Source organism: Cucumis melo, chromosome 2 (assembly GCF_025177605.1).
Source record: "Cucumis melo cultivar AY chromosome 2, USDA_Cmelo_AY_1.0, whole genome shotgun sequence".
Taxonomy (NCBI): Eukaryota; Viridiplantae; Streptophyta; class Magnoliopsida; order Cucurbitales; family Cucurbitaceae; genus Cucumis; species Cucumis melo.
In genome coordinates this window covers 1,807,034-1,826,095 of record NC_066858.1, presented here as the reverse complement: position 1 = coordinate 1,826,095, position 19,062 = coordinate 1,807,034, and the positions used below count along the sequence as shown (strand labels likewise).

General features: G+C 33.7%; 1 long non-coding RNA gene across 2 annotated transcripts in view; it reads right to left on the bottom strand.

Moving 5' to 3' along the window:
• Positions 1-552: 552 nt before the first annotated feature.
• The window catches only part of LOC103492296 (uncharacterized), a 44,114-nt gene continuing 25,604 nt past the window's right edge, over positions 553-19,062 (bottom strand). The window contains exons 8-9 of one of the 2 annotated variants that reach the window (XR_007818962.1): positions 1,249-1,384; positions 553-848 (exon numbers count right to left, since the gene is read on the bottom strand). This is a non-coding gene — a long non-coding RNA (uncharacterized LOC103492296). The remainder of the gene's footprint in view (positions 849-1,248; positions 1,385-19,062) is intronic. The other variant, XR_007818961.1, reaches the window with a different exon arrangement.

The window sequence follows — 19,062 nt, the reverse complement described above, 5'->3', positions numbered from 1 at the left end:
CTATCACAAAATACACAAACCCTAGTGAGTGATAAAAACAAACCTTTCTCACAAAAGGGTGGGGTTGGAGGAAAATTTCAGTTCAACAAGTTCAGAGAAAAAATAACATATCAATATGAATTAATACGCCACTTAAATCTAATATTTTAATAGAGCAAAAAGAAATATATAAGATAGCCAGCCAGACATAACATCCCAAGAAAATTTAAGCTAAAAACTTGGAGAAAGCCTATCAGCCAGCTATGAATCATGGTGGGTCTTACCAGAATATATAAAAAATAAACCCAAAGCTTTCAAGGAAAAATATTACAGCCTCACCAAATGTAAGATCGATGCTCGACATCCAAGGATACTATGTTGGCCCAAAATTCTAACATACCTAGAAATAGTTTCATTGTTTCCAAATAAGTCGATCATTAAAAAAAAAGTAAAATAGTGTGTTGATTGTGAATGAGATTGTCACCTTTTCAAGTGGTTAATTCTTGGGTTATGGGAGATATTTCTAATTTTAGTTTGAGGGGTATTTGATATCTCAGTCACCACTTATTCAAGTTTATAGAATCCAATCAAATATTATATTAGATAAAATTTAAATTCTAAATTGGCATATTGTTGAACAATTGGGCATGATATGAAAGGGGAGGACAAAGCGTCGGATGAAATAGAAATAAATACCAAGCACCTGCACAAAAAGCAACATTCTCAAGATCTAGCTATATTTAATGCTTCTATTTTCAAGGGTTACAGATTCTGAATAGTATTGGCCTCGGTGAAAGACGTGCTTGTTTTAAAAGAACAAAATTTTTCATTGATACAACAAAATGAAATTAATGTCGCCAGAATATCACCTGTATATAAGACAACATCCAAGTTATACAGAAACATATAACGAAAATTTTATGATAAATTGACGACATAAACATGAGCATAGATTTATCATGCCTAAGAAAATCAAAAGTTCTTTCATTTCAAAGAAATATATTTCAGCAACATAAAAATCATAAATCCCATTAAGATATATAGATCACCAAAGGAAGAATCAGAGGCATGAGAAAATAACTGAGTTAGCAGAAAGATATTTGGGGGATGAGCATATAGGCCTTGGATATTTGGCAGTCGTCTTTGACTTTTTGGGATTTGGATCGATAAAACTCAAATATATTGAGATATAAACAGTAACCAAACTAGAAGATAACTAAGTACAACCAAAATAATCCGACTTTTCTCTAACAACAAATACCAAATTACCTTTTATAGTGCTTCCTTCGAAAGAATTCTCTCAAACTTCTTTTTCCTCATCTCTCCTTCAAATTACTCCATGTAGACTTGTGAGCTCTCCACCAATAAAGACTTGTATGAGATCTTCCACCCCAGTCAAATATTTCTAAAGCTCAAAATCATTTAACAAGAATCTCCAAATTTTTTGGATAACAAATTATTATTCTAAAAAGAAATCCTCAACCCAAAAGGAAGTGCTTCTTAACTTTCCTCACACAAAAAGTATTACGCGCAGGCTTATTATGGCATATGAAATTTTATTTCGTAAGCAACTTTCCTGGAATCTACATTCAAAGCACGTCTCTAACGTCTTTTTCTCATTGCATTCCTCCATGCAATTCGACCCATTATATTGTGGCACCTCAATCATTATCTTGAGTCCATATAACAAAAATTTTAGCCCACCTTTCAAAATCATAAATAATCAGACTAGAAGGCAAGGCCTGATGATCTCATTTGTTGCTAAGGTTTTGTTACGACTCTGTTACTTGCCACTCAGAAAATCCCAACAAGACTAGAGACAAACGAAGACAGAACTCTGTGATGATATATGTAAAGAAATAGAGAGGAAAATAGTCTTCACAAATAATTCGAGGAGGCTGGTTCCTCTCTTCAAAGCTTCCCACAGCTTTTTCCCAAAAATGACCTAATCTTCAGCAACCCAAAACATTCCTTAAGTACTCCAATTCCCCAGCCCAGGTGAGTCCCACAACAGATATTCCTCCAATGATAATAGGGGCTGTCAATGTGTTTAACTCCCCCATGTAACAACTTGGCAAGGGTGTGGCAATATCCCCATAACCTTTTACAAACCATATGTAGTAGCCTGTGAGGCCCAAAAATCCACTCAATTTGGTACGTCTCTCGGCTGTGGCCGATTGACCATCACTTTCCCTTTTTCACTTTCAGCCTCTACTCCTTTACTAGATATCCAACGGCCAAAGTACCGAATACGGGGTGTCCAATGACACATTTTTTCTCATTGGCAAACAATTTGTGGTCCTTCAAAATATTAAACACCACTCCCAAAGTGTCTTTCATGTTCAGTGATATTTGTGCTATAGACGAGGATATCGTAAAAAAAGCAGCACAAAATGCCTCAAGAAAGGTATGATGAACTAAACTTGGCTCATCAATGATTGGAAGGTGGCCGACGCATTGGTTAATCTGAAGGGCATAACCATGAATTCATAATGTCATTCATGGGTGCGAAAAGCTGTCTTCTCGATATCCTCCTCCTTCATGTAGCTCATCAAGGAGTTCTTCAATCATGGGAATGGCAAATATATCTACTATGGTCACTTGATTTAATTTGCAATAGTCCAGACAGAAACGGCATCTCCATCTCTTTTCTTAACCAGTAATACAGGGCTTGAATAAGGGCTTCGACTGAGTCTGATGATTACTGCTTGCAACATTTCAATCACTAGTCTTTCAATCTCTTCCTTTTGGATGTGCCCATACTTGTGTAACCTGACATTGATGGGTTTCTCTCCATCCAATGTCAGTATCCTATGGTCTACTGCCCTTTGAGGAGGTTACTCCTTCGACATTTCAAAAACCTCTCTATATCTCTTTAACAATTTTCAAATCATGGGTAATTCAGACTCCTCTTTCTCCTCATTATCACTTTCATCTCGATTTCCTTCTTCAATTTCCATGTTTTGAAATTCCAATAAGAATCCTTGGTCTTCCACTTCCCAGGTCTTGGAAGAATGACTTGACGGGTCCCCTTTAAGAATGACTTGAGAGTTTCCGACCGTGAAAGTCAGTCATTGACGGCCAATGAACGCCCGTGAACCAAGTAGTACTTAGCCACTTCATACCCAACACTATCAATCTTACCCAATTCCCTGATGGATGAAATTGTGTGTCCAACTCCACCACCTCAGGTTTGGTACCCTCCTCGACTTCCGCCTCTTCACTGTCTTCTTCTTCATTCATAATGAATAACATCAACCCACAATTCTCATCGATCTTGCATCTGTGCCCCTGAGAATATTTGTCGTTACAGTGAAAACGTAACCCCCTATCCAATCTTTTGCCCTAAACTCATTGTCCGACAAACGTCTCACCGTTGGCTTACCTCTCGGGCCGTTGCCCTTGATGGGATCAAAATTTTCCTTATAGAGTACTCAGTTCATCTTCCCTCTTTCTTTTTCGAATTAGCTTCTTTCCTATCTTTCAAAGCTCGTATTTGGGCCTCAAAAGTACCTCGCCCACTTTAGTTAGGCCAACTTGAGAGCCAAATTTCTCTCTTTCATTAATTAGGCCTCTCTCATACAGCGTAATCGCTTAATTTGATTATATTAGTAGATTATCTTTCCTGACTGCCCTTCATATGTAGGTGTTGTATCACCTAACTGAGTTACTAACTCTTATATGTTATTGTTGTTTCTCTTTCTGTTAATTTGTTTGTTTCTATGATTATTCTAGGACGTTTTGTGTGACAACTTGAATCCATGCAAGAGAACTGCATTCCAAAATAGCACTAGCTTATCTTCCCTTCCACCTTACATACATAATCAAATACCAAGAAATCTCCAATTTGAACAAGCTTTGAGTCCAACAAAAAACCACTACTGTGAAACCTTAATGGTGAGGACCATTTCATACCTACTCTATAAAATTTCCTCTCTTATTTATGTCATCTCATTCTACAATTAACGTTTAAAAAAATACTAAGTTTTTCAATTTTAAAGTCTATTCCAATGAATAAATCTTCCATCGGCACCTCATTTCATCTATGTACCATTTCCTTTCTTCAATACATGATTTCTATTGTTAATTTCTCATATCAAACACTATAAACTATCGCTAGAAATCATAGAAAGTACCTTAATTTGCCTACTTTCTTAAGTTTTATCTCCTCGACCAATTCTCTACCATTCCATCCAAAGGATTGTTAGACCTCTTCGATAAAATAGTTGAACTTAAATCCCAAACTAACTCTCTCTCTCAACACACTCAGAGAATATTTATATTATACTTCCAAGTGGTCCCCACACCCTACAATTCCCTTCCTCGCACTATTCTTTCCTCTCCTCTTATACTGATGCACTATTGGCAGCCCAACAGTATCTTCATCTCATGTGTCCACTTTCTGAACTCTTCACAACCAATTTTTTACTTACTAATCCAAATAATGGCTAGGCCTCTACTATCAAAAAGTTGAAATCCAATCTCATACTTTAATCCAAAATTCACTAACTTATCTTTCCGTTAAGACACTTAACAACAAAACAGCGTAAAACACTGACTAATGGCTAAAATAGGTACAGTACTCTGCTGGTTATATATTTATGTAGCCAAAATAGGATAAAACATTCACAAGATGATAAGGAAAACAAGAATAACCGTAAAGATCATACCAGCCCTTCACACTGAGCTGGAAAATTCCAGGGGAAGTGTGGCCTGCCATAAACAGTTTGGAAGGAGGTAGTCTTTGCCGAAGCATGAAAAGTGGGGTTGTACCACAACCCAGCCCAAAGAATGGACTTGTCCCATCTATTCGGTTGTTCATTGCAAAAGCACCTCAAATAGGTCTCCAAGCATCTATTCTCTCTCGGATTATCCATCCGTTTGGGGATGGAAAACAGTGCTCCTCTTTAAGATAGTTCCCATGATAGCAAACAATTCCCTACAAAAATTACTTAGGACAATCTTATCACGATTTGAAATAATTGACTTAGGAATGCCATGTTTCCCAATGATTTTATCAATGAACACCTTCGCTACCTGTTTAGCTGAAAAAGGGTGTTTGAGAATGATGAAGTAGGCATACTTACTTAACCGGTCATCCCTCTATAAAGTCCATGGTCCAATCTTCTAGTATTTGTTCCTTTGACAAGTATCACATTGTTCCACATACCTTTTTCTATCATTTTTCATGCACTGCCAGTGTAGTTGCCTACTCATCCTTTTGTAAGTCTTTAGGAAACCCGAATGGCCCTATAAAATTGAATCATGGAAAGTATGGAGCAGGTTCGGTATGAGGGAGGAAGTTTTTAAGATAGATAACAACCCTTGCCTTGTATAATAACCTCTCATTCTCCCATTGATATCTAGCCCTCTTCGGGATTCTTCTTTAAGCTTTCTATTATTTTCTATAATTCCTCATCTTCCTCCACTTCCTTTCCTACTACTTCCATATCAACTATCCCTAGTGTGTCATGGAGTTCAACTCAAGTGGCTGTTCTATACAGGTTAAGGCATTAGCAACCTTGGTTGATAAGAGAATTTCGAAATCATAGCCCAATAGCTTAGTTAGCCATTTCTGAAACTATGGCTATACCTCCCTCTGTTCAAGCAGAAATTTCAATGTCTTTTTATCATATATGATAGTGAACTTCCTACCGAATAAGTAATGTCTCCACTTCTGCGCCGCAAGGACTACGACCATCAATTCTCTTTCATATATCTTAGTTTGTGCTTTTGAAGAAAGTTACTGGCTGGAAAAAGCAATTGGATGCCCATTCTGAGATAGAACAGCCCCCCAACCGAAACCTGATGCATCTGTTTCAATTACAAAGGGTAGAGACCAATCAGGCAATCCTAGCACCGATATGGTTGTCATGCTTTTAAATGTTCAAATGCTACCGTGGCTTCTTCATTCCATTCTTTTGTAGGAGCTTGGTTAAAGGGGCAGCAATTTCTCCATATCCCTTCACAAACCTCCTATAGTAGCCAGTTAGGCCTAGGAAACTTTTCATACCTGTCACATCTTTAGGTTGAGGCCAACTAATCATGCTTTTTTGCTGGAAATTTGATGCCCTAAATATTCAATCTTTGAAAGTGCTATCACACTCTTCTTCTTGTTGGCAAGCAGTCCGTTATCTCTCAAAACCGCAAACACCGTTCCCAAATGCATTTCATGCTTGGTAATATCAGCACTAATACACAGTGTTAAGAAAGGTTTAAATACTTGATTCATAAGGGATTAGAAGGTGGCTGGTGCATTAGTGGGGTCGAAAGGCATGACAAGGAACTCATAATGGCCTTCATGAGTCTTGAATGCTGTCTTCTGTATTTCTTCTTCCTTCATTCTGATCTGGTGGTAACCAGATTTCAAATCCAGCTTCAAAAAAACCTAGGCCCCATGCAACTCATCCAATAATTCTTCAATTACAAGAACGAGAAACTTGTCAGAAATGGTTACCTGGTTAAGCTTTCTGTAATTCACACAGAACCTCCACCCTCTATCCTTTTTCGTCACTAGGAAAACTGGGCTGGAATAAGGGTTGTGGCTAGGTCTAATCACTCCTGCTTGGAGAATTTCAGCGACCGATTTCTCTGTTTCTTCCTTCTGGGCATGGCCATACTTCTAGGGTCTTGCATTAATGGGTTTTTGTTCGAGTAAGGTAAGTATGTGGTGATCGATATTTCTGTTAGGAGGTAGTCCTTTTTGGACTTCCAATATGTCATTATATCGTTTCAGCAATGATTTAATCATAGATAGGTCTTCCTCATCTCCCTTGATTCATGGTTCTTCATCATAATCATCTTCTGATTCCATCTCATAGTATTGTAGTTTTAAGTTTAACCTTGGTCTTCTTCATCCCAAGTCTTTTCCAAGGTTTTTAAAGAACATTCAGTCTTGATGAAAGTGGGGTCCCCTTTTAGAACAACTTGTTTTCCCCAACCCAAAAGGTCATGGTCAAGGACGGCCAATGAACTTTCATGGCGCCGGTAGAATTTAACCACAGCATACCAAGAACCAGATCCATACTGCCTAACTCCACCACCAAAAAATCTGCGACAATGAGCAGCTCCTTCAACTTAAGCTCCAATCTTTTACACACCCCTTTCCCTTTTCAACGTGTGCCGTTACCAATCGTGACTCTGAAAGGAGTTACTTCCATTGAGATTTGCCTCTCTTCCACTAAATTTTGGTGTATGAAGTTATGAGTGGCTCCACTGTCAATCAACACCACTACTTCCCTATCCATCAGCACCCCTTTCAGCTTTATGCTCCCCTTAGATGAGAAGCCTTTACACCAAACGGAAAATAAAAATGACCTAAAAACAAAAGACCTAAATGATCCTATATATAGCACTCCTCAAATTCCTCCGCGTTGGCCCCACTGCATAATCCTCCTGCAGACTTCTTTTTCAGCACCTTTTTTCTTCAATAAGTAATCATCCAATTACCTTTTTACCCCACTTTTTATGGTATCCAAACATATGTTTTCGTCATCCTAGCATACATAGCATATCTTTTCTTCACTAACGAATTTAAAATATAAAATCTCTCATCTTGTCTTCCTTCTTCCTATTATACTCAAATACCAATGAATATACAGTTTGAACAAACATCGAGTCCAAGAAAGAAAACACAACTACGAAACCTAAATGGTATCCTTATCTTTTCCATGCATGCCTAGAAAATTTCCAAACTTATTTTTGTCAAAGCATCCAAAATAGGCATTTCAAAGATACTCCACTTTTTTACTTTGATGTCTTTTCTAATGAATTACTTCCCCACGTGTGTTTCCCCTTATTCAGTACATAATCTCTAATGTTATCTTCCAATATCATCACCTAAGAAAATTTTTGATATTTGAAGAAATATTTCATTTGTCCATTTTCAAACTCTTCATTCAATTTTCTACTTTCTTGTCCTGAGAATGTTCAGTAAAAATGTTGGAGTTTTAATCTAATGTCTCAGTCAAAAATTCCCTTATTCTAACCCCTCTTCCATTCACCTCACATATACAAAAAATTACCCACAAATCCTGAATCCAAATTTCTCTTACTCTAATTTATCTTCATCCCAACTAATATCAAATACCAACGAATCTCCACAATTTGAAAAAACTTCAAGTCGAAGAAAAACCATAATTATGAAACCCAAATGGTCCTTACTTATTCCATGATAAACCTTTCAAAGAATAGTTCACTTTTGCTATTTGACGACTATTCTATAAAATTACACCATCCATCGTAGGTCCACACTTCATGTGTGTCTTTACCTTTTCCAGTATATAATCTCCATCCCAACTAATATAATAATGTTTTAAACAAAAATTATAATGTTCAATCTCATACTTCAAACCAAAATTTTTTATCTTAATTTTTTTGCTTTCTAATACAATAAATGACTAGACATTGTCAATAAAAAAGTTGAACCCAATCTCATTCGTTAATTCAAAAATCCTCTTACGCTATCTTCATTGGACCATTTTCATTATTTTTAATCTAGATTTGTACTCTTTCATCCAAAGAATGACGAGACTGCTACACTCAAAATGTTGAAATTAATCTCATACTTTAAACCAAAATTTCTTGTCCAAAGTAAACATAATTTGTTCATTTCCTCAACTCTTCAACAAATTCTCTCTTTCATCCAAATAATGGTCTAGAACTTTAAACCAAAATTATCTACCTTCCTTCGTTCCAGCGTACATCACCAATATCAATGAATCCAATATATACAATATCCCATTTTAACTATCTTCCTCTCCCAGACATACATAATCAAGTACCAACGAATCATGAATTTGAATAAAAATCCACAACTATGAAACCTTCATGGTACCTTTATCTTTCCACACGTACCCTAGAAGATTTCCAATCTTATTTATGTCAAAACCTAACCCATAATAAACTTTTCAAAGCATAATTCAGTTTTTGATTCTGATTTTCCTCCATCCACAACACTCAACATGTCTTTTTCCACCTTCGATACATACATTCTAATGTTATCTTCTCCCCAATCAAACATCATGGCAAGTCACCGCCAATTCTTAGAAGTTAGAAGTCCCTAAGATTTCTCCACTTTCTTAACTCTTCATACAATTCTCTACTTTTTCAATCACATCAGTCGACAATTCTCTAATCCCATAGAAGTTAGAAGTCCCTAAGATTTCTCCACTTTCTTAACTCTTCATACAATTCTCTACTTTTTCAATCACATCAGTCGACAATTCTCTAATCCCAACTTATCTTCCTTCCATCTCACATGGTATAGCCATTTCCAACAAATCCAAACTCCAAAATACTCTTATTCAACATTATCTTCTTTCCTCATGACATACAACATCAGATACATATTTAACTTCCAATTAAATTTTCTACTCTTACTCAAATTCTTAGAAGTTAGAAGTACCTTGATTTCTCCACTGTCTTAACTCTTCATCCAATTACCTACTTTTTTATCCAAAGAACCTTTAGACCTCTTCAATTAAAAATTGAAAGTTCAATCACTTCAATCCACAATTCACATCAAATACATATTTAACTTCCAATTCAATTTTCTACTCTTTCTCCAATTTTTAGAAGTTAGAAATACCTAGATTTCTCCACTTTCTTAACTCTTCATCCAATTCTCTACTTTTTCATACAAAGAATGTTTAGACAACATCAATAAGAAATTGAAAGTTCAATCACTTCAATTCACAATTCTCTCATCCTAACTTATGTTCATTCCATCTCACATGCTATAGCCGTTTCCAACAAATCCAACGCCAAAATACTCTTATTCAACATTATCTTCTTTTCTCATAACATACAACATCAAATACAAATTTAACTTCCAATTCAATTTTCTACTCTTTCTCCAATTCTTAGAAGTTAGAAGTACCTTGATTTCTCCACTTTAATAACTCTTCATCCAATTCTCCACTTTTTCATCCAAAGAATATTTAGACCTCTTCCATAAAAAATTGAAAGTTCAATCACTTCAATCAACAATTTTCTCATCCTCACTTATCTTCTTTCCATCCCATACGATATTGTCATTTCCAACAAATCCAAACTCCGAAATACTCTTATACTATCTTATCTTTTCCTCATGACATACAAAATCAAATACAAATATAACTTCCAAATCATTTTTCTACTCTTTCTCCAATTCTTAGAAGTTAGAAGTATCTTGATTTCACCACTTTTTTAACTCTTCATCCAATAATCTACTTTTTCACCGAAAGAATGTTTAGACTTATTCCGTAAAAAATTGAGAGTTCAAACCTCCAAAATACTCTAATTCAATATTATCTTCTTTCCTTATGACATACAATATCAAATACAAATTTCACTTCCAAATCAATTTTCTACAATTTCTCCAATTCTTAGAAGTTAGAAGTATCTTGATTTCTCCACTTTCTTAACTCTTTATCCAATTCTCTACTTTTTCATCCAAAGAATATTTAGAACTCTTCAATAGAAAATTGAGAGTTCAATCACTTCAATCCACAATTCTGTCATCCTAATTTATGTTCCTTCCATCTCACATGGTATATCCATTTCCAACAAATCCAAACTCCAAAATACTCTTATTCAACATTATCTTCTTTCCCCTTGACATACAACATCAAATACAAATTTAACTTCAAATCAATTTTCCACTCTTTCTCAGTTTCTTAGAAGTTAGAAGTACTTTGATTTCTCCACTTTCTTAACTCTTCATCCAATTCTCTCCTTTTTCACCCAAAGAATGTTTAGACTTCTTCCGTAAAAAATTGAAACTTCAATCACTTCAATTCACAATTCTGTCATCCTAACTTATGTTCCTTAGATCTCACATAGTATAGCCATTTCCAACAAATCCAAACTCCCAAAAACTCTTATTCAACATTATCTTCTTTTCTCAAGACATACAAAATCAAATACATATTTAACTTCCAATTCAATTTTCTACTCTTTCTCCAATTCTTAGAAGTTAGAAGTAACTTGATTTCTCCACTTTCTTAACTCTACATCCAATTCTCTACTTTTTCATCCAAACAAGGTTTAGACCTCTTCAGTAAAAAGTTGAATGTTCAATCACTTCAATCCACAATTCTCTCATCCTAACTTAACTTCCTTCCATCTCACAATGGTATAGGCATTTCCAACAAATCCAAACTCCCAAATACTCTTATTCAACATTATCTTCTTTCCTCAAGACATACAACATCAAATACATATATAATTTCCAATTCAATTTTCTACTCTTTCTCTAATTCTTAGACGTTAGAAGTACCTAGATTTCTCCACTTTCTTAACTCTTCATCCAATTCTTTACTTTTTCCTCCAAACAATGTTTAGAACTCTTCAATAAAAAATTAAAAGTTCAATCGCTTTAATCCACAATTCTATCATCCTAACTTATCTTCCTTCCATCTCACATGGTATAGTCATTTCCAACAAATCCAAACTCCAAAAAACTCTTATTCAACATTATCTCCTTTCCTCATGACATACAACATCAAATACATATTTAACTTCCAATTCAACTTTCTACTCTTTCTCCAATTCTTAGAAGTTAGAAGTACCTTGATTTCTCCACTTTCTTAACTCTTCATCCAATTCTCTACATTTTCATCCAAACGAGGTTTAGACGTCTTCAGTAAAAAGTTGAATGTTCAATCACTTCAATCCCCAATTCTCTCATCCTCACTTAACTTCCTTCCATCTCACAATGGTTTAGGCATTTCCAACAAATCCAAACTCCCAAATACTCTTATTCAACATTACCTTCTTTCCTCATGACATACAACACCAAATACATATATAATTTCCAATTAAATTTTCTACTCTTTCTCCAATTCTTACAAGTTAGAAGTATTTTGATTTCTCCACTTTCTTAACTCTTCATCCAATTCTCTACTTTTTCATCCAAAGAATGTTTAGAACTCTGCAATAAAAAATTGGAAGTTCAATCACTTCAATCCAGAATTCTATCATCCTAACTTATCTTCCTTCCATCTCGCATGGTATTGTCATTTCCAACAAATCCAAACTCCGAAGACTCGTATTCAACATTATCTCCTTTCCTCGTAACATACAACATCAAATACATATTTAACTTCCAATTCACTTTTCTACTCTTTCTTCGATTCTTAGAAGTTAGAAGTACCTTGATTTCTCAACTTTCTTAACTCTTCATCCAGTTCTCTACTTTTTCATCCAAAGAATGTTTAGAACTCTTCAAGAAAAAATTGAAAGTTCAATCACTTCAATCCACGATTCTCTCATCCTAAGTTCTCTTCCTTCCATCTCATATGGTATAGTCATTTCCAACAAATCCAAACTCCAAAAAACTCTTATTCAACATTATCGCCTTTTCTCATGACATACAACATCAAATACAAATTTAACTTCCAAATCATTTATCTACTCTTTCTCCAATTCTTATAAGTTAGAAGTACCCTGATTTCTCCACTTTCTTAACTCTTCATCCAATTCTCTACTTTTTCATCCAAACAATGTTTGGAACTCTTCAATAAAAAATTAAAAGTTCAATCACTTTAAACCACAATTCTATCATCCTAACTTATCTTCCTTCCATCCCACATGGTATAGTCATTTCCAACAAATCCAAACTCCAAAAAACTCTTATTCAACATTATCTCCTTTCCTCATGACATACAACATCAAATACATATTTAACTTCCAATTCACTTTTCTACTCTTTCTTCAATTCTTAGAAGTTAGAAGTACCTTGATTTCTCAACTTTCTTAACTCTTCATCCAATTCTTTACTTTTTCATCCAAAGAATGTTTAGAACTCTTTAAGAAAAAATTGAAAGTTCAATCGCTTCAATCCATGATTCTCTCATCCTAAGTTATCTTCCTTCCATCTCCTATGGTATAGTCATTTCCACCAAATCCAAACTCCAAAAAACTCTTATTCAACATTATTTTCTTTCCTCATGAAATACAAAATCAAATACAAATTTAACTTCAAATCAATTTTCCACTCTTTCTCCAATTCTTAGAAGTTAAAAGTACTTTGATTTCTCCATTTTCTTAACTATTCATCCAATTCTCTACTTTTTCATCCAAAGAATGTTTAGCACTCTTCACTAAAAAATTGAAAGTTCAATCACTTCAATCCACGATCATCTCATCCTAAGTTATCTTCCTTCCATCTCACATGGTATAGTCATTTCCAACAAATCCAAACTCCAAAAAACTCTTACTCAACATTATCCCCTTTCCACATGACATACAACATCAAATACAAATTTAACTTCCAAATCAATTATCTACTCTTTCTCCAATTATTAGAAGTTAGAAGTACCTTGTATTCTCCACTTTCTTAACTCTTCATCCAATTCTCTACTTTTTCATACAAAGAATGTTTAGACATCTTCAATAAGAAATTGAAAGTTCAATCACTTCAATCCACAATTCTTTCATCCTAACTTATGTTCCTTTCATCTCACATGGTATAGCCAATTCCAACAAATCTAAACTCCCAAATACTCTTATTCAACATTATCTTCTTTTCTCATTACATACAAAATCAAATACATATTTAACTTCCAATTAAATTTTCTACTCCTCCATATCTTAGAAGTTAGAAGTACCTTGATTTCTCCACTTTCTTAATTCTTCATCCAATTCTCTACTTTTTCTTTCAAAGAATGTTTAGAACTCTTCACTAAAAAATTGAAAGTTCAATCACTTCAATCCACGATTCTCTCATCGTAAGTTGTATTCCTTCCATCTCACATAATATAGTCATTTCCAACAAATCCAAACTCCAAAAAACTCTTATTCAACATTATCTCCTTTCCTCATGACATACAACATCAAATACATATTTAACTTCTAATTCACTTTTCTACCCTTTCTTCAATTCTTAGAATTTAGAAGTACCTTGATTTCTCCACTATCTTAATTCTTATCCAATTCTCTACTTTTTCATCCAAAGAATGAGTATAACTTTTCAATAAAAAATTGAAAGTTCAATCACTTCAATCCACTATTCTCTCGTCCTAACTTTTCCTTCCATCTCACATGGTATAGTCATTTCCAACAAATCGAAACTCCAAAAACCTCTTATTCAACATTATATCCTTTCCTCATGACATACAACATCAAATACATATTTAACTTCCAATTCACTTTTCTACTCTTTCTTCAATTCTTAGAAGTTAGAAGTACTTCGATTTCTCCACTTGTTTAACTCTTCATCCAATTGCCTACTTTTTCACCCAAACAATGTTTAGACCTTTTCCGTAAAAAATTAAAAGTTCAATCCCTTCAATACACAATTCTCTAATCCTAAATTATCCTCCTTCCATCTCGCACAATATATCCATTTCCAACAAATCCAAACTCCAAAATAATCTTATTCAACATTATCTTTTTCCTCATGACATACAAAATCAAATACAAATTTAACTTCAAATCAATTTTCTACTCTTTCTCCAATTCTAGAAGTTCGAAGTTTTTTGGTTTCTCAACTTTCTTAACTCTTCATCCAATTCTCTCCTTTTTCACCCAAAGAATGTATAGACCTCTTCCGTAAAAAATTGAAAGTTCAATCACTTCAATCCATAATTCTCTCATCCTAACTTATCTTCCTTCCATCTCACATGGTATATCCATTTCCAACAAATCCAAACTCCCAAATACTCTTATTCAACATTATCTTCTTTTCTCATGACATACAAAATCAAATACATATTTAACTTCCAATTCAATTTTCTACTCTTTCTCCAATTCTTAGAAGTTAGAAGTAACTTGATTTCTCCACTTTCTTAACTGTTCATCCAATTCTCTACTTTTTCATCCAAACAAGGTTTAGACCTCTTCAGTAAAAAGTTGAATGTTCAGTCACTTCAATCCACAATTCTCTCATCCTAACTTAACTTCCTTCCATCTCACAAAGGTATAGGCATTTCTAATAAATCCAAACTCCCAAATCCTCTTATTGAACATTACCTTCTTTCCTCATGACATACAACATCAAATACAAATTTAACTTCAAAATAAATTTTCTACTCTTTCTCCAATTCTTAGAAGTAAGAAGTACTTTAATTTCTCCACTTTCTTAACTCTTTATCCAATTCTCTACTTTTTCATCCAAAGAATATTTAGAACTCTTCAATAGAAAATTGAGAGTTCAATCACTTCAATCCACAATTCTGTCATCCTAATTTATGTTCCTTCCATCTCACATGGTATATCCATTTCCAACAAATCCAAACTCCAAAATACTCTTATTCAACATTATCTTCTTTCCTCTTGACATACAACATCAAATACAAATTTAACTTCAAATCAATTTTCCACTCTTTCTCAGTTTCTTAGAAGTTAGAAGTACTTTGATTTCTCCACTTTCTTAACTCTTCATCCAATTCTCTCCTTTTTCACCCAAAGAATGTTTAGACTTCTTCCGTAAAAAATTGAAACTTCAATCACTTCAATTCACAATTCTGTCATCCTAACTTATGTTCCTTAGATCTCACATAGTATAGCCATTTCCAACAAATCCAAACTCCCAAATACTCTTATTCAACATTATCTTCTTTTCTCAAGACATACAAAATCAAATACATATTTAACTTCCAATTCAATTTTCTACTCTTTCTCCAATTCTTAGAAGTTAGAAGTAACTTGATTTCTCCACTTTCTTAACTCTACATCCAATTCTCTACTTTTTCATCCAAACAAGGTTTAGACCTCTTCAGTAAAAAGTTGAATGTTCAATCACTTCAATCCACAATTCTCTCATCCTAACTTAACTTCCTTCCATCTCACAATGGTATAGGCATTTCCAACAAATCCAAACTCCCAAATACTCTTATTCAACATTATCTTCTTTCCTCAAGACATACAACATCAAATACATATATAATTTCCAATTCAATTTTCTACTCTTTCTCTAATTCTTAGACGTTAGAAGTACCTAGATTTCTCCACTTTCTTAACTCTTCATCCAATTCTTTACTTTTTCCTCCAAACAATGTTTAGAACTCTTCAATAAAAAATTAAAAGTTCAATCGCTTTAATCCACAATTCTATCATCCTAACTTATCTTCCTTCCATCTCACATGGTATAGTCATTTCCAACAAATCCAAACTCCAAAAAACTCTTATTCAACATTATCCCCTTTCCTCATGACATACAATATCAAATACAAATTTAACTTCCAAATCAATTATCTACTCTTTCTCCAATTCTTAGAAGTTAGAAGTACCTTGATTTCTCCACTTTCTTAACTCTTCATTCAATTCTCTACTTTTTCATACAAAGAATGTTTAGACATCATCAATAAGAAATTGAAAGTTCAATCACTTCAATCCACAATTCTCTCATCCTAACTTATGTTCCTTCCATCTCACATGGTATAGCCATTTCCAACAAATCCAAACTCCCAAATACTGTTATTCAACAATACCTTCTTTCCTCATGACATACAACATCAAATACATATATAATTTCCAATTCAATTTTCTACTCTTTCTCCAATTCTTAGAAGTTAGAAGTACCTTGATTTCTCCACTTTCTTAACTCTTCATCCAATTCTCTACTTTTTCATCCAAAGAAAGTTTAGAACTCTTCACTAAAAAATTCAAAGTTCAATCACTTAAATCCACGATTCTCTCATCCTAGGTTATCTTCCTTCCATCTCACATGGTATAGTCTTTTCCAACAAATCCAAACTCCAAAAAACTTTTATTCAACATTATCTCCTTTCCTCATAACATACAACATCAAATACATATTTAACTTCCAATTCACTTTTCTACTCTTTCTTCAATTCTTAGAAGTTAGAAGTATCTTGATTTCTCCACTTTCTTAACTCTTCATCCAATTCTCTACTTTTTCATCCAAAGAATGTTTAGAACTCTTCAATAAAAAATTGAAAGTTCAATTAATTCAATCCACAATTCTCTCATGCTAAGTTATCTTCCTTCCATCTCACATGGTATAGTTATTTCCAACAAATCCAAACTCCAAAAAACTCTTATTCAATATTATCTCCTTTCCTCATGACATACAAAATCAAATACAAATGTAACTCCCAAATCAATTTTCTACTCGTTCTCCCATTCTTAGAAGTTAGGAGTACCTTGATTTCTCAACTTCTTAACACTTCATCCAATTCTCTACTTTTTCATCCAGAGAATGTATAGACCTCTTCCGTAAAAAATTGGAAGTTCAATCACTAACTTATCTTCCTTCCTCTCATATGGTATATCCATTTCCAACAAATCCAAACTCCAAAATACTCTTACTCAACATTATCTTCTTTTCTCATGACATAGAACATCAAATACAAATTTAACTTCTAAACCAATTTTCTACTCTTTCTCCAATTCTAAGAAGTTAGAAGTACCTTGATTTCTCCACTTTCTTAACTCTTCATCCAATTCTCTAGTTTTTCATCCAAAGAATGTTTAGATCTCTTCACTAAAAAATTGAAAGTTCAATCACTTCAATCCACGATTCTCTCATCCTAAGTTATCTTCCTTCGATCTCACATGGTATAGTCTTTTCCAACAAATCCAAACTCCAAAAAACTCTTGTTCAACATTATCTCATTTCCTCATGACATACAACATCATATACAAATTTAACTTCCAAATCAATTTTCTACTCTTTCTCCAATTCTAAGAAGTTAGAAGTACTTTGATTTCTCAACTTTCTTAACTCTTCATCCAATTCTCTACTTTTTCATCCAAAGAATGTTTAGAACTCTTCAATAAAAAATTGAGAGTTCAATCAATTCAATCCACGATATCTCATGCTAAGTTATCTTCCTTCCATCTCACATGGTATAGTTATTTCCAACAAATCCAAACTCCAAAAAACTCTTATTCAACATTATCTTCTTTACTCATGACATACAACATCAAATACATATTTAACTTCCAATTCACTTTTCTACTCTTTCTTTAATTCTTAGAAGTTAGAAGTACCTTGATTTCTCCACTTTCTTAACTCTTCATCCAATTCTCTACTTTTTCATCCAAAGATTGTTTAGAAGTCTTCAATAAAAAATTGAAAGTTCAATCACTTCAATCCACGATTCTCTCATGCTAAGTTATCTTCCTTCCATCTCACATGGTATAGTTATTTCCAACAAATCCAAACTCCAAAAAACTCTTATTCAATATTATCTCCTTTCCTCATGACATACAAAATCAAATACAAATGTAACTCCCAAATCAATTTTCTACTCGTTCTCCCATTCTTAGAAGTTAGGAGTACCTTGATTTCTCAACTTCTTAACACTTCATCCAATTCTCTACTTTTTCATCCAAAGAATGTATAGACCTCTTCCGTAAAAAATTGGAAGTTAATTCACTAACTTATCTTCCTTCCACTCATATGGTATATCTATTTCCAACAAATCCAAACTCCAAAATACTCTTACTCAACATTATCTTCTTTTCTCATGACATAGAACATCAAATACAAATTTAACTTCCAAATCAATTTTCTACTCTTTCACCAATTCTAAGAAGTTAGAAGTACCTTGATTTCTCCAATTTCTTAACTCTTCATCCAATTCTCTAGTTTTTCATCCAAAGAATGTTTAGAACTCTTCACTAAAAAATTGAAAGTTCAATCACTTCAATCCACGATTCTCTCATCGTAAGTTATCTTCCTTCCATCTCACATGGTATGGTCTTTTCCAACAAATCCAAACTCCAAAAAACTCTTATTCAACATTATCTCCTTTCCTCATGACATACAACATCAAATACATATTTAACATCCAATTCACTTTTCTACTCTTTCTTCAATTCTTAGAAGTTAGAAGTACCTTGATTTCTCAAATTTCTTAACTCTTCATCCAAAGAATGTTTAGAACTCTTCAAGAAAAAATTGAAAGTTCAATCACTTCTATCAACGATTCTCTCATCCTAAGTTCTCTTCCTTCCATCTCATACGGTATAGTCATTTCCAACAAATCCAAACTCCAAAAAACTGTTATTCAACATTATCCCCTTTCCTCATGACATACAATATCAAATACAAATTTAACTTCCAAATCAATTATCTACTTTTTCTCCAATTCTTAGAAGTTAGAAGTACCTTGATTTCTCCACTTTCTT